At 30.6% G+C, this 10111-nt stretch overlaps 1 long non-coding RNA gene across 1 annotated transcript; it reads left to right on the top strand.

Moving 5' to 3' along the window:
* Positions 1–1053: 1053 nt before the first annotated feature.
* LOC142541083 (uncharacterized) lies at positions 1054–3769 on the top strand. The gene is made up of 5 exons (XR_012819227.1): positions 1054–1228; positions 1343–1359; positions 1455–2700; positions 3279–3408; positions 3498–3769. It is a non-coding gene; the product is annotated as an uncharacterized LOC142541083 (long non-coding RNA).
* Positions 3770–10111: the final 6342 nt, after the last annotated feature.

Here is a 10111-nt window from a genome sequence, read left to right as displayed (position 1 = left end):
ATATATTTTTGAAGTTCAAATATAGAAAGTGCTATGAACAAAGCTGAAGTTTCCATACCTGATAGTGGTACAACGCACACTATCCTCTGAGATAAAAGATATTTTTTGGAACTAAAACCAACAAAAACAATAGTGAATACAATATCAGGTCCTGTAGACTTGATTAAAGGTTGTGGTAAAGCACAATTTTTGTTACCTAATGGTACAAAATTTTTGATCAATAACACTTTGTATTCACCACAATCGAAAAGAAATTTGTTGAGTTTTAATGATATATATTCCCATGGGTATGATTCTCAAACAATGAATGAAGGGAATGAGAAATATATGTTTCTTATCACATATAAATCATGAAAGAAATATGTGATTGAAAAACTACCAATGCTCCCTACTGGATTGCATTATATACATATAAGTCTCATTGAATCAAACATGGTAGTTGATAATTCTTCAATATTAACCAATTGGCATGATCGATTAGGACATCCTGGTTCAACAATGATGCGAAGAATTATAGAAAATACGCATGGTCATCCGCTGAAAGACCAGAAGATCTTTCAGAATAATAAATTTCAATGTAAAACATGTTCTCTTGGAAAACTTATTATAAGACCATCACCAGTCAAAATCCAAACTGAATCACCAATGTTTCTTGAAAGTATTCAGAGTGATATTTGTGGACCAATTCATCCACCATGTGGACTATTTAGATACTTTATAGCATTGATTGATGCCTCCAGCAGATGATCACATGTATGTTTATTGTCAACTCGAAATGTTGCATTTGCAAAATTACTTGCTCAAATAATAAAATTGAGGTATCAATTTTTCGATTATAAAATAAAGAAAATTAGACTTGATAATGCTGGTAAATTCACTTCCCAGACTTTCAATGATTATTGTATGTCTATGAGAATCACTATTGAGCATCCTGTTGCTCATGTGCATACACAGAATGGATTGGCTGAATCTTTTACTATTTATTAAAGCTAAGCATCTTAGAATAACTATGTGGTGTCTTGGTCTGTTTTTTGAAATACCTAAATTACCCTCGCTCCATCTCTCCACGTTTTACACTCTCCAACCAAATCCGATTATCTTCAGAAACTAAAACTCCATTCCCTTTTTTCAATTTTTAAATCTAGGTTAAATCTCCTTCCAAACTTCTATCACACAACGCATTCTCTTTGAAGTTAAATCTCCTCTCCCAAACTTCTATCACACGACGGTAAGAACCTTTATCTTTTTTGTTTCTTAATTTTTCGTACGCATTGTTTTGCTTGAAGAGAAATGAGGTCAATATTTCTTTAAAATGATTCTTTTTTTTTTGTTCCTTCACCAGAAATCCCGGATAAAAAGGTACTAAAAATATCTTTTCTTAAATTTGAAATCCAAGTATTTTGGTGAATTTGAGCTTCTTCTCTTTCGGTAATTGCGATTTTTCATTCGTGAAGGTAAAAGCGCATTCAGTTGCCGGTGGCAGTGGGGAGAATAATACCTTTAAAATGATATTGTTTGATGATTTATTTTGTTTGTAGAAATAAAGTGTTCAATAAACTGTACATATTTTTTTAATAGCTAACTAAAATTATAAATTTTTGTTTATTTTTACAAGAACACCGATTATTTTGGTTGATTCGAATTTAAGAAAAAATATAGGTTGCATTCGTAAATTTATTTAATGTGGTAATTTGTTGGTGATTGGATTCCCTCTAAATGGAAGCCGAGTTGAGAAAATTTTGGCATTATTTTTCGGCTAGATTTTTGAAGGATTTTTCTCGGTGCCAATAAAAAATAACCCACACAACACGATTGATACGATGCGTCACAATCAATTCCACTTGATAGTCTTATGAGAAAATCTTACCAAAACCACGTTTTCTTATTTAGTTTGCTTCAGTTGTTGATATGTTTCAATTCATTATTCCATCATTTAATTTGAATCAACCCCATGTTAGATTCTTTTTCTTTCACTGCCAATAAACTTAATCTGTTTACTGTCAATTTTAGTTTCAAATGTATTTTTATTTCATTTTCTAATTTAGTTTTTGCTGATTTGGGATTTTAAATAATCGTCAATTTGATTTGTAATTACTATTTCCGATTCAACTATTTCAATGTATGCTTAGTATTTGTTAACCTTTCGATTTCGTAAATTAAGTTATGTTGATTAGTTCCATTATCTTATTTTACCGTGTTTCTTTTGGATCGTTCTATTTATGGGATTCTATACAAGTAAGCACTTATTTAACATTTTGTTATTTAATTCACATATGCTCCTATTGGTTTTATATTCATTGTTGCATCTGTTAAAAGAGACAATGCATACAAAATTTTATCAAATTGTTGGAGGTGTTAGCTTCTATATGATGTACGCTTCTCATTAATCTAAATTGTGTGTTTCCTATCAAATCCATTAATTTATCCTAACAATATACGATCATTATTGTTAATTAATTATATTTCTGCCGAGTTGCAGAATCTTATTTCTTCCTTTTTCTCCCTTCCATCATTATTCCAGATCCCATGTTACTTCATAGCATTTCCACAAATTGTAACAATGGCTTTTAATGTTAAAGTTTCACAAGATTTACTTGGTTTATGAGTGATATCAGCACATGGAAGCTGGCTCCAACATGATAAAACAAAGAAAGAACATGCTTATTGGTCAGGCATTGACCATTTCTATTGCCTATGCAGGTACACACCTATTTTACAATGTCTATTTTGTTGTTTAACTCACGTCGACAGCTAATAGTTTTATGTTCATTATTTAATTTGTTAACAGACATTACATAGTTTTATCAAACTATTCGGGTTTTGTTAACATTTTTATTTGCCTTGATTTGGTTTCTATCAATCCCTATAATCCTTTAAAAATAATTTCTTCATGACGTTGTTTCTCATGAATTTCATCCTGTTATCTCATTTGCAGAGATTTTGTTAAGATTCGTTGATGCATTAGCGATTTTGCGTGATAAGCTTTTCATTTTTATTTTATTTTGCCTTCGTTGTCAAGGTTCATTGAGGAATTAGTTATTAGCGTAAAAAGCTTTTTGTTTTCCTTTTTATTTGCCTTGATTTGATTGATATCTAATCCTACGATCCTTCTTGAAAAATTGAAGAAAATCCTATACTTTCGAGTTTTGTCATCAATTGTTTCTGTATGAGTGCTTCTAGGGATTTGTTGGGTATCGAGTTTTAAGTTAGCATGAAATTATTGATTTGTTTTGACTTTCTACAAATATGTGAAATTTTATTTTTGGTATACGATGAAGGTTGCAGTAGCTACAACTCGATCACTGTGTTTTCTTCACGACTCTGAGCCGCCAATCATTTATTGTGATTCAAAACACCAAACATTTTGTTAGATTCAATATGTTGTATTTAAATAAATTTATGATATAGGTAAGATTATATATATTCTATTTGGCGTTCTTTACTTCTTTTTCTATCTATTTATGATGATATAAATCGTGATGTTGATGTTTGTGTAGGAATTTCAAGAAAAGTTATCAGGCTTTGGGTGGAAAAAATTGGGTCCATGTTTCAGGCTTTTATATTCTTTCATTCACGTTGCTCCTCTTTTTTATCGTCATTTCCCCCATGTTCCTCTTCGGTAGTTCGAGTACTCACGTTCTTCTCTTCCACATGAGTATGACAAATTAAAATTTTGAGACATTATAATCAGTTTATATGCATATTTTAATATGATTGTATAAATATTTCGAATGTTGATATTTCACAATCTAATTCAATAATTCAGATATCACGAGTTTTAAAATGCGTAGACGTGATGTTAAATATCTCATTTTCACCATATTTTTTCTTCTTATCTTCAAGTATTGGCTAGGATTAATTAATTAAGTTTTAATTTTAAGAGTCTATTTAACAATCGAATCTTGGTTGGATAAACGTTAAGCATGTATGCGAAAAGTGTAAACTTAAATGTTATGCAAACTATCTTAAGATTAGAACTGAAGAACATTTCCAAATCACTTTTTAATTGTCTAATTGTCGTTTGGATTTGAGGCTTTGCCTTCACGGTGACATCATTATTCAAGATTCAAAATATGCTGGAAAATATTATTTTTTTTAATATGAAAATTATAATTTATCTTTCATATATTGTTGAGCATTATATATAAAATATTGTATCATTTTAAATATCAACACTTCCACCAAAGATATTGCATTCTCATAAATATGTGTTTTTTCTAGCAATATGTGTCATGACAAATTAAATTTAATTAATGCATTTGCATTTGTTTCATAATCAGTCAGTTATTGTTTGTTTTTATAATTAGTTATTTTATTGATTATTTTCATCCTCTCGATTTGTTTAAATTTTTTTTACAATATCACGTTTTTCTTCAGTAGAAAATCTGTTATATTCTAATGTTTCATATGAAATTAATGGGGTTCCTTCCAATTAATAGAATTGTAACTCGATTAATAAATTGAATAAATTGTCACTCCAGTCTTCATCTCTTTCAAATAATCCAAAGATATTTTTGAATTATGTTCATCGAAGATGCAAATTTGGAAAAAATTTAAGATTTTGCAGATGCGACAAGATTGATCTCTGGAGATGTAACGACCTTCAACCAATTTTCTATACTCTCTGGTCTTCACCATTCAAAGCCACCACAGATGTAACTATTGTGTTTCTATTCCATGAAGAGCTAGCTTAAGTATGTTAAACTTAAGTTTATAAATGTTTTTTTTAATGTTTTAATTATCAATTTTGGTTTGCTTAATTCGTTTCTATTTGTTAGTTTTCACAATCTCTCTCATTTCTTCATTGTTTTAATAGGAGGTTGTACTATTAGCCTAATTCAAGCAACAAGAAATCAGGGGAGAGATTGAGTCATGAGATTTTCAGCTTCTTCAATGACAGGCAATTCACGTTCATGCTGTTAGCACTTCGCCATCATCGAATATGGTTATTATCTTACATGTATTTATTGTATTGTGGAATCTATATGAAATTTAGATAAATTTTATGTTAGAATGAAATGAAAAGTATGTGTGAAGGTATAAATATTATTTATTTGTTACGTTACATATGCAATGCATGTGCAAATATACATTAAATGAAAAGAAAGGTATGTTTGAAGGTATAATTATTATTTATTTGTTAAGTTACACATATAACACGTGTGCATACCATAAGAAAAACACAAAAACTCATAACTCCAATAACTTTCTCTTGCACTCATTCTATTTAAAGCTTTTTGTGTTTGGACAGATAACATGTTATGAAAACTATTTCAATTTTGTGTATGATTTAATGTTATCAATAGTTATGCTATTTCAATTGTAAGACAAGATACACTTACTACTTTAAATCAGCTTCTTCAATTTTTGCACAATGCTACTGCTTAGCATACTTATATAACTCATGTTATACTTAATATTCATGTACAACACCGCACACACGTCATGTGTGCCTCGATTGCTAGTTATTGATTAAACGTCTGCAACTGATTGCTAGATCAATGATTATCAAAACAAATCTACCTATTTCTATATGAGGACATGAAATTTTACATGCTGCTGCATTAATTCGCATCAGACCAAGTACATATCATAAATAATCTCAATTACAGCTTGCATTTGGTAAAGAACCAGATATTTCTCATCTGAGAATTTTTGGATGTTTGGTGTATGTGCCTCTTGCACCACCTCAACGAAAGAAAATGAGACCTCAAAGAAAGATTGAAATTTATATCGTTTATGATAGTCCATCAATCATTCGATATCTTGAACCTCAGACAGGCGACGTGTTCATAGCACATTTTGCTGATTGTCGTTTTAATGAGGAAATCTTCCCAATGTTAGGGGGAAACAAGAAACATACCAAAAAGAAAATTTCATAGTATGTATCATCATTGTTATATTTGGATCAAAGAACAAAGCAATGTGAAAAAGATGTACAGCAAATTGTACACTTGCAAAGAATAGCAAATCAAATACCAGATGCATTTACAGATGCAAAAGGGGTAACTAAATCATATATACATGCTGTAAATGCTCCTCCTCGAATTGAAATTCCAAAGAAACAAATTGAAAAAACTCATGATATCGTAAAACGCCTGAAGCGTGGAAGGTCAGTCGCTTCTAAGGATAAAAATCCTCGAAAAAGAAAATTCATAGAGAAACACGATGATCACAAAATAGAGAATGATGTTCCTGAAGAAACACAAGATAATCATAAAATAGAGAATGATGTTCCTGAAGAAACACATGATGATGAAAATGTTCTGTCAGAACCACAAACTGACGAGAATCGTGAAATCTCTATCAATTATATTAATACTGGAAAAATATGAACCGAAAAGATATAGAAAAAATTGATGATATATTTTCTTATAATGTGGCAACCGACATCATAAATGATAATGAAGATCATGAGCCAAAATCTTTTGGTGAATGTAAAAATCGGCAGGATTGGATAAAATGGAAAGATGCCATCCAGGTTGAATTGGATTCAGCTAAATAAACGTAATGTTTTTGGACCTATAGTCCTTACACCTGAAGGTGTAAAACCTGTTGGATACAAATGAGTTTTTATTTGAAAGCGAAATGAGAAAAATGAAATAGTAAGATATAAAGCTCGAATTGTTGCACAAGGTTTTTCTCAAAGGCCTGGAATTGATTATGAAGAAACATATTCTCCCGTGATGGATACAATTACGTTTCGGTATTTGATTAGCTTGACGGTATCTGAAAATTTAGAAATGCGTCTTATGGATGTTGTTACAGCTTACTTATATGGATCACTTGATAGTAATATATATATGAAAATCCCTGAAGGATTTAAGATGCCTGAAGCACAAAGTTCAAAACCCAAAGAATGTTATTCTGTGAAATTACAAAGATCATTATATGGGTTAAAGCAATCCGGCCGAATTTGGTATAATCGGCTAAGTGATCACTTGATGAAAAAGGGATATGTAAATAATTCAATATGCCCTTGTGTTTTCATTAAGAAAACAACATCCGGATGCATAATTATTGTTGTATATGTTGATTATTTAAACATCATTGGAACAAATAAGGAAATTCAAGAAGTTGTGTCATACTTGAAGGAAGAATTTGAAATGAAGGATCTTGGAAAAACTAAGTATTGTCTGGGTTTAAAAATTGAACAAAAAGAATGTAGGAATATTTGTTCACCAGACAAATTATATAGAAAGGATGCATAAACGTTTTAATATGGATAAATCAAATCCTTTAAGTACTCCAATGGTTGTTAGATCATTAAACATAGAAAAGGGTCCATTCCGTCCATATGAAGCTGATGAAGATATTCTTGGTCCAGAAGTACCATATCTAAGTGCTATTGGTGCCCTTATGTATCTTAAAAATTGTACAAGGCCTGATATATCTTTTGCCGTAAATTTATTGGCAAGATTTAGCACATATCCAACAAAGAGACACTGGAACGGAATTAAACATATATTCGTTATCTACGAGGAACAAAAGACTTGGGACTTTTGTATTCAAAAGATGTTAATCTAAGTATAATTGGTTATGCCGATGCTGGATACTTATCTGATCCACACAAGACACGTTCCCAAACTGGATATGTATTTACTCGTGGAGACACTGCAATTTCTTGGCGTTCACAGAAACAAACACTCGTAAGAACTTCATCAAATCATGCCGAGATTATTGCACTACATGAAGCAAGCCGTGAATGTGTGTGGTTAAAATCAATGACCCAACATATCCAAATCTTCTGCGGATTATCATTCGACGAGAAGCCTGTGATACTATATGAAGATAATGCTACATGTGTTGATCAAATGAAAGAAGGATACATAAAAAGCGACTGAACTAAACATATTCCTCCTAAGTTTTCGCATTCACCAAGGAGCTTGAGAAGAATAAATATATTGATGTTCGTCACATTCAATCAAGTGAAAACTCATCAGATCTCTTCACAAAGGCACTTCCTACGACAATATTCAGAAAGCACATATATAATATTGGGATGCGCAATCTACGAAATTTGTAAAGAATTGTTCGTGTCAACATAAGGAGGAGTTTACATGACTGCACTCTTTTTCCCTTACTATGGTTTTTATCCCAATGGGTTTTCCTAGTAAGGGTTTTAATGAGGCAATATAAAACATGTAATGAAGACAATCAATATATCATGATCATCATCACAAGGAGGACTGTTGAAAAATATGTTTTGAATGTTGAAAAATAATAGTTGAATATTTGAATGTTGAAAATAAGAGTTGTAAATATTGAAAATTAGTGTGTGATGATGAATGTAATAATGAATTTATTTTTGGATTATTTGTAAAGAAACTCTATAAATAGATCTCTCATTGTGAAGAAAATCACAATTAAGTAAAGAGAAAATTTTTATATAGTGTGTAGTTTGGTAAATTTTGAGAGTTTGAGATTTTTACTTTTTACCATAAATTTTTACTTTTTCATAACAACTACAACCCAAAACCAGAAGTTTATGTGATGAAATTATCACATATTTTACCATATTATATCTGATTTATTTTGAATTCTGAACACTTCGATTTTTTTTAAGTTGGCAAGGTCAATCTTAGTAGGCCCAAATTTCCTTAGTAGGCCCATATTGTATCTGATTTATTTTGAATTCTGAACACTTCAATTTTTTTAAGTTGGCAAGGTCAATCTTAGTAGGCCCAAATTTTTACTTTTTCATAACAACTACAACCCAAAACCAGAAGTTTATGTGATGAAATTATCACATATTTTACCATATTGTATCTGATTTATTTTGAATTCTGAACACTTCGATTTTTTTTAAGTTGGCAAGGTCAATCTTAGTAGGCCCAAATTTCCTTCCTGCAAAAACATGCATTACATTCTCATTTATGCAAAATGTGTACATTTAATGGTAATATTTATACCAGACCACATGAATACTCATACTCTTGTAAGATTGGAGCTGACATATATTCATATCGCCTTACAAATTGGTCTTACTTAGGGATGTAAACGAACCAAACCGTTTGTAGCTCGATTCGATAAAAGCTCGTTTAATGAGGCTCATTAAGATAAACAAACCAAACTCAAGCTTTACAGTATTCGGCTCGTTAGCTCGTGAACATGTTCGTTGGTAAGTTCATGAGTAATCTTTTAGATGAAAAAATAATAGTTTTGATATTTGATTTATTGATTTTGCATATTATTTATGAAATATATAGAAAAATCTATTAAATTTATTTATTATAATAAATTTACAAATTTTAATAAGAATAATATATTTTTCTTTAAATATATAATTTATTTTTTAATTAATTTAATGAAAATTTAAATGTTTAATTCATATTTATTAAGTTTGTTTATGTTCGATAAAGGCTTGAATAAGCTCGTGAGCCATGCATTTATTCGTTAAATAAAGATCGAGCTCGGCTCGATTATAAACGAACCAAGCTCAAACATTCAAGAGTTCGGCTCGACTCGACTCGATTACATCCCTAGTCTTACTGAAGCTTAAATGACAGATTGAACAACTTTTGAAATTTAGAATACACTTAATCAAACAATTATAGACAAGGTCAATCTTAGTAGGCCCAAATTTACATCCCGGAACGACTTTTGAACTTTAGAATACTACTAATTAAACAGTTATAAACATTGTTCAACATAGCACACGTGAATTAGATGACCATGACATATTTTCTTGTAAGTTTGCAAGGTCAATCTAAGTAGGCCCAAATTTCCATCATGAAAAAGCGGGCAATATATGCTAAATTATTCAAAATGCTTACTTTTATTTGTAATATTTGTGCGAAACCACATAAACACGCATACTATTGTAAGAGTGGAGTGCAAATACATGTTCCGTCTTACAAATTTATCTTATTGAAGCTTAAATGACAGACTGAACAACTGGGTTTACACAAATACTCCTATAGTTTGTTTTGGACCAAATAATATTTTGGTGGTGTGTGGGTGAATCTAATTACAACCAATATCCATACCGGATAACTGTAAAATATATGCTCAATTATGCGCATAGCGTACCTGACACAGTATATTTCGTACAGAAATAAAAAAGCCTCGTAACGAATAAATCCCATAATTTAATTTCAATAACTATTAC

This window comes from Primulina tabacum, chromosome 3 (genome assembly GCF_025594145.1).
Source record: "Primulina tabacum isolate GXHZ01 chromosome 3, ASM2559414v2, whole genome shotgun sequence".
NCBI classification, from domain to species: domain Eukaryota; kingdom Viridiplantae; phylum Streptophyta; class Magnoliopsida; order Lamiales; family Gesneriaceae; genus Primulina; species Primulina tabacum.
Note: the sequence above shows the minus strand (reverse complement) of the source record. Positions and strands in the feature narration are given on the sequence as shown.